Source organism: Cetorhinus maximus, chromosome 1, assembly GCF_964194155.1.
Source record: "Cetorhinus maximus chromosome 1, sCetMax3.hap1.1, whole genome shotgun sequence".
NCBI lineage: Eukaryota > Metazoa > Chordata > Chondrichthyes > Lamniformes > Cetorhinidae > Cetorhinus > Cetorhinus maximus.
In genome coordinates, this window is record NC_135879.1 from 211,759,748 (window position 1) to 211,767,310 (window position 7,563).

The window sequence follows — 7,563 nt, forward strand, 5'->3', positions numbered from 1 at the left end:
GGGGTGATGACAACTTGCCCCTTTCTCATTTGGTTGTATCTTCCATCACTTAGCCTATCAAAGCTTGATGTGGGTGTGCCACTTAACCCGAGATCACACTGGCCTGACCTGGTATGTTTTCCTCCTTTGAGCATCTTGTCTTGTTTCCACCCCTTTCACCTCTCATTCAGAATCATTGTTGTCTACTACCTATCCAAGTTCATACTTGAGAATTTTATCACTCGTACCTTGGTGGGGAAAACCATCAGGATGCTGAAAATTAGGTTCTGGTGCCTGGACCGGTCTGGTGGAGCCCTGCAATATAGTCCACAGAGTGTCATGCACAGTTGTCACCTGCTGCGCCCTTCACAACCGCAACCAGGAGAGGAGCTGCACGTATCATCCGATGAGGACGTCGACGGGAGTAAGGGTGAGGAAGTCCTCAAAGACAAGGATGATGGTATTGAGGCCATCGCGCTGGCCAGATGAGGTGGATGCGCTCATGAGGCCCTCATAGCTGCTACACTCGTGGAGAATGATGACGATATGCAGTGAGGAGACACCATAGATTCTTACATTGCATCTGTGAACATTGACTATAGTCTGGCTGATGGGAGTCACATGACTCCAGAGCCACAGCAATATGGCTGACTCTTAAATGCCCTCTGAAACGGCCTAGCAACACACTCAGTTGTATCAAACAGCTACAAAGCCTCAAAAAGGATTGAAACTGGACAGACCACCTGGTAACGACCTAGGTACCGGAAATGAAAATGGCAAAATCAGCCCTGTCGACCATTAAAATCCTCCTTTCTAACATCAGGGGGCTAGTGCCAAAATTGGGAAAGTTGTCTCACAGACTAGTCAAGCAACAGCCTGACATAGTCATCCTTACAGAATCATATCTTACAGAAAATATCCCAGACATCACCATCCCTGGGTATGTCTTGTCCCACCGACAGGACAGACCCAGCAGAGGTGGCGGCACAGTGGTATACAGTAAGGAGAGAGTTGCCCTGGGAGTCTCAACACAGACTCTGGACCCCATGAAGTCTCATGGCAGCAGGTCAATCTTGGGCAAGGAAACCTCCTGCCGATTACCACATACTGCCCTCCCTCAGCTGATGAAACAGTGCTCCTTCAAGTTGAACACCACTTGGAGGAAGCACTGAGGGTGGCAAGGGTGCAGAATGTACTCTGGGTGGGGGACGTCAATGTTCACCACAAAGAGTGGCTTGGTAGCACTACTACTGGCCGAGTCCTAAATGACATAATTGTTAGACTGGATCTGCGGCGGGTGGTGAGAGAACCAACAAGAGGGAAAAACATACTTGACCTCATTCTCACCAACCTGCCGGCCGCAGATGCATCTGTCCATGACAGTATCAGTAGGATTGACCACCGTAGAGTCGTTGTGGAGATGAAGTCTCACCTTCACATTGAGGATACCTCCATCGTGCTGTGAGGCAGTACCACCATACCAAATGGGATAGATTTCAAACAGATCTAGCAACTCAAGATTGCGCATCCATGAAGCACTATTAGCCATCAGCGGCAATCTGTAACTTTATGGCCTGGCATATCCCCCACTCTACCATTACCATCAAGCCAGAGGATCAACCCTTGGTCAATGAAGAGTGCAGGGGAGCATGCCAGGAGCAGCACCAGTCATGAGGTGTCAACCTGGTGAAGCTATAACACAGAACTACTTGCATGCCAAACAGCATAAGCAGCAAGTGATAGACAGGGCTAAGCGATCCTACAACCAACGGATCAGATCTGAGCTCTGCAGTCCTGCCACATCCAGTCGTGAATGGGGGTGGACAATTAAACAACTCACTAGAGGAGGAGGAGGCTCCACAAATATCCCCATCCTCAATGATGGAATCCAGCACATCAGTGCAAAAGATAAGGCTGAAGCATTTGCTACAATCTTCAGCCAAAAATGCTGAGTGGATGATCCATCTCGGCCCACTCCGGAGGTGCCCAGCATCTCAGATGCCAATCTTCTGCCAACCCGTTTCACCCCATGTGATATCAAGAAGCGGCTGAAGGCACTGGGTACTGCAAAGGCTATGGGCCCTGACAACATTCCAGCAATTGTACTGAAGACTTGTGCTCCATAACTTGCCATGCCCCTAGTCAAGCTGTTCCAGTACAGCTACAGCACTGGCATCTATGTGGAAAATTGCGCAGGTATGTCCTGTGCTCAAAAACAGGACAAATCCAACCCAGCCAATTACATCCCCATCAACCAACCCTCGATTATCAGTAAAGTAATGGAAGGGGTCATTAACATTGCTATCAAGCAGCACTTGCTTAGCAATAACCTGCTCACTGATGCCCAGTTTGGGTTCCGCCAGGGCCACTCAGCTCCTGACCACATGACAGAACAAAGAAAAGTACAGCACAGGAACAGGCCCTTCGGCCCTCCAAGCCTGCGCCAATCACATTGCCCATTAACTAAAACATTTTGCACTTTCAGGGTCCTTATCCCTCTATTCCCATCCTATTCATGTATTTGTTAAGCTGCCTCTTAAACCCCACTATCGTACCTGCTTCCACCACCTTCTCTGGCAGTGAATTCCAGACACTCACTACCCTCTGCGTAAAAAACTTGCCCCGCACATCTCCTCTATAGTTTTCTCCTCTCACCTTAAACCTATGTCCCCTAGTAATTGACTCTTCCACCCTGGGAAAAAGCTTCTGACTATCTACTCTGTCCATGCCACTCATAATTTTATAAAGGTCTATCAAGTCGCCCCTCAATCTCCGTCACTCTAGTGAGAACAATCCGAGTTTCTCCAACCTCTCCTCATAGCTAATAACCTCCAGACCAGGCAGCATCCTGGTAAACCTCCTCTGCACCCTCTCCAATGCCTCCATGTCCTTCTGGTAATGTGGCGACCAGAATTGCACGCAATATTCCAAGTGTGGCCTGACCAAGGTTCTATACAGCTGCAGCATGACTTCCCAGCTTTTATACTCAATACCCCTGCCAATGAAGGCAAGTATGCCATATGCCTTCCTGACTACTTATCCACCTGCGTTGCCACTTTCAGTGACCTGTGGACCTGTACACCCAGATCCCTCTGCCCGTCAATGCACTTAAGGGTTCTGCCATTTACTGTATAATTCCTGCCTGTATTAGACCTTCCAAAATGCATTACCTCATATTTGTCCGGATTAAACTCCATCTGCCATTTCTCCGCCCAAGTCTCCAACCGATCTATATCCCGTTGTATCCTTTGACAATCCTCTTCACTATCTGCAACTCCTCTAACCTTAGTGTCGTCTGCAAACTTACGAATTAGCCCAGTTACATTTTCCTCCAAATCATTTATGTATACTACAAACAGCAAAGGTCCCAGCATTGATCCCTGCGGAACTCCACTAGTCACAGCTCTCCATTCAGAAAAGCACCCTTCCACTGCTACCCTCGGTCTTCTGTGACCAAGCCAATTCTGTATCCATCTTGCCAGCTCACCTCTGATCCCGTGCGACTTTACCTTCTGTACCAGTCTGCCATGAGGGACCTTGTCAAAGGCCTTACTGAAATCCATGTATATAACATCCACTGCCCTTCCATCGTCGATCATCTTTGTCACTTCCTCTAAAAACTCGATCAAGTTGGTGAGACACGATCTCCCCTTCACAAAACCATGCTGCCTCTCACTAATACACCCATTTGCTTCCAAATGGTAGTAAATCCTGTCACGAAGAATCTTCTCCAATAATTTCCCTACCACTGACGTAAGGCTCACCGGCCTGTAATTTCCTGGATTATCCCTGCTACCCTTCTTAAACAATGGAACAACATTGGCCATTCTCCAGTCCTCTGGGACCTCACCTGTAGCCAGTGAGGATACAAAGATTTCTGTCAAGGCCCCAGCAATCTCCTCCCTTGCCTCCCTCAGTAGTCTGGGTTAGATCCCATCTGGCCCTGGGGACTTAACCACCTTAATATTCTTCAAGACGCCTAATACCTCTTTTTTGACCTCAACATGATCCAGGCTATCTACACACTCTTCCCTAGACAAATCGACCGCTAAGTCCTTCTCTTTGGCAAATACTGATGAGAAGTATTCATTTAGTATCTCTCCCATTTCTTCTGGCTCCACATACAGATTCCCACCTCTGTCCCTGAGTGGGCCTACCCTTTCCCTGGCTCCCTCTTGCTTTTTACATATGTATAAAAGGCCTTGGGATTTTCCTTAATCCTGGTTGCCAGTGACTTTTCATGACCCCCTTCTAGCCCTCCTGACTCTTTGCTTAAGTTTCTTCCTACTTTTTTTATATTCTCCACGGGCTTCATCTGTTCCCAGCCTTCTAGCCTTTACGAATGCTTCCCTTTTCTTTTTGACTAATCTCACAATATCCTTCGTTATCCAAGGTTCCTGAAACTCGCCATACTTATCCTTCATCCTAGCAGGAACATGCCGGTCCTGAATTCTTATCAACTGACGTTTGAAAGCCCCCCACATGTCAGTTGTTGATTTGCCCTCAAACATCTGCCTCCAGTCTAGATTCCTCAGTTCCTGCCTAATATTGTTATAATTAACCTTCCCCCAGTTAAGCACCTTAACCCGAGGACTCCTGTTATCCTTATCCACCAGCACCTTGAAACTTACTGAATTATGGTCACTTTTCCTGAAATGCTCTCCTACTGAAACTTCGACCACCTGGCCGGGTTCATTCCCTAATACCAGGTCCAGTATTGCCCCTTCCCTAGTTGGACTATCTACATATTGTCTCAGGAAGCCCTCCTGGATGCACCTTACAAATTCTGCACCATCCAAACCCCTAGCACTAAGTGATTCCCAGTCAATATAGGGAAAGTTAAAATCACCCACCACAACAACCCTATTGCTTTTACACCTTTCCAAAATCTGCCTACATAACTGTTCCTCAATCTCCCACCGGCAATTGGGAGGTCTATAGTAAACCCCTAACATTGTGACTGCACCCTTCCTATTCCGGAGCTCTACCCATATTGCCTCAGTGCATGAGCCCTCCGAGGTGTCCTCCTGTCATACAGCTGTGATATTCTCCTTAACCAGCAGTGCAACTCTCCCACCTCTTCTACATTCCTCTCTATCCTGCCTGAAAAATCTAAATCCTGGAACGTTTATCTGCCAATCCTGTCCATCCTTCAACCAAGTCTCTGTAAAAGCAATAACATCATAGTCCCAAGTACTAATCCAAGCTCTAAGCTCATCTGCCTTGCCTGTCATACTTCTCGCATTGAAACAAATGCATTTCAGACCACCAGTCCCACTGTGTTCAGTAATTTCTCCCCGCCTGCCCTTCCTCTTAGTCCTACTGGCCATATTCACTGGTTCCCAGTCATTTATTTCACCTGCTGACCTATTGCTCTGGTTCCCAACCCCCTGCCATACTAGTTTAAACCCTCCTGAGTGACACTAGCAAACCTCGCAGCCAGGATATTAGTGCCCTTCCAGTTTAGATGCAACCTGTCCTTCCTGTACAGGTCCCACCTGCCCCGGAAGAGATCCCACTGATCCAGATATCGGAAACCATCTCTACTACACCATCTGTTCAGCCTCGTGTTCAGCTGCACTATCTTCCTATTTCTAGCCTCACTGGCACGTGGCACAGGGAGTAATTCTGAGATTACAACCCTAGAGATCCTGTTTTTTAACTTTCTGCCTAACTCCCTGAACTCCCGCTGCAGGACCTCATCACTCTTCCTGCCTATGTCGTTAGTACCAATGTGTACCATGACCTCTGGCTGTTCTTCCTCCCCCTTCAGAATGTCCCGTACCCGATCAGAGACATCCTGGACCCTGGCACCAGGCAGACAACATACCAACCTGGTGTCTCTTTCATGACCACAGAAGCGCCTATCTGAGCCCCTGACAATTGCTTTTCTGTGCTTTGACCCCCCCCTGCTGAACAACAGAGACAGCCGTGGTGCCACTGCTCTGGCTAATGCTGTTGTTTTCCCCTAATAGGCCATCCCCCCCAACAGTATCCAAAACAGTATACCTGTTAGAGAGGGGGACAGCCACAGGGGATTTCTGCACTGACTGCCTGCCCCTTCTAGCGGTCACCCATCTATCTGTCTGTACCTTGGGTGTGACCACGTCTCCAAAACTCCTGTCAATGACGCTTTCCGCCACCTGAATGCTCCTAAGTGTATCCAACTGCTGCTCCAACCGATCCATGCGGTCTGTGAGGAGCTGCAATTGGGTACACTTCCTGCAGATGTAGTTGTCCGGGACACTTGAAGCGTCACAGATTTCCCACATCCCACAGGTGAAGAACTTCACCCCAGCAACTGCCATTTCTAGAACTATTTAATAAATTAATTTAAATCCAATAACTGCTTATTGACTCCTTATTAACTATACATTCCCTAGGGCTAGATTTCTACTATAAATACTAAATTCTGAGAACAGTAATCCCCTGATTCTGGTCTAGATATCCTCTACTTATTAATTAAGTGATTAATTTATTTGGTTTAATTAGTTTAACAATGTTTTAGTTTCAAATTCAGTGTAGATTCTCTACCAGCCAATCAGGTCACAGATTTACTGTGACGCCACTTTTAATTATTTTTTTTTAAGACCCGAGGTCCGCGAATCCCCGAGGTAAGGTTTTTATACTCACCTCTCTGGAACTCCGCCCTCCGACTCTGCTCCCTGGAACTCTCCTAGCGCTCTTTTACCCTGTGTCTCCGCCGCTCTCCTTGCGCTCCTTTATCCTATGTCTCCGCCGCTCTCCTCGCGCTCTTTTACCCTGTGTCTCCGCCGCTCTCCTTGCGCTCCTTTATCCTGTGTCTCCGCCGCTCTCCTTGCGCTCCTTTATCCTGTGTCTCCGCTCTCCTCGCATTCCTTTATCCTGTGTCTCCACCGCTCTCCTCGCGCTCCTTTATCCAGTGTCTCCGCCGCTCTCCTCGCACTCTTTTATCCCGTGTCTCCGCTGCTCTCCTCACGCTCTTTTATCCCGTGTCTCCGCTCTCCTCGCACTCTTTTATCCTGTGTCTCCGCTCTCCTCGCACTCTTTTATCCTGTGTCTCCGCTCTCCTCGCACTCTTTTATCCCGTGTCTCTGCCGCTCTCCTCGCGCTCTTCAATCCCGTGTCTCCGCCACTCTCCTCGCGCTCTTATATCCCGTGTCTCCGCCGCTCTCCTCGCGCTCTTTTATCCCGTGTCTCTGCCGCTCTCCTCATGCTCTTTTATCCCATGTCTCCGCCGCTCTCCTCGTGCTCTTTTATCCCATGTCTCCGCCGCTCTCCTCGCGCTCTTTTATCCTGTGTCTCCGCCGCTCAGTCTTGGTTCAAACATGCACAAAAGAGCTGAACTCCTGAGGTGAGGTGAGAGTGACTGTCCTTGACATCAAGGCCGCGTTTGACCAAGTGTGGTATCAAGGAGCCCTAGCAAAATTGGAGTCAATGGGAATGAGTGGCAAAGCTCTCCGCTGGTTGGAGTCATACCTAGCACAAAGGAAGATGGTTGTTGGAGGTCAGTCATCTCAGCTGCAGAACATCACTGCAGGAGTTCCTCAGGGTAGTGTCCTCGGTCCAACCATCTTCAGCTGCTTCAGCAATGACCTTCCTTCT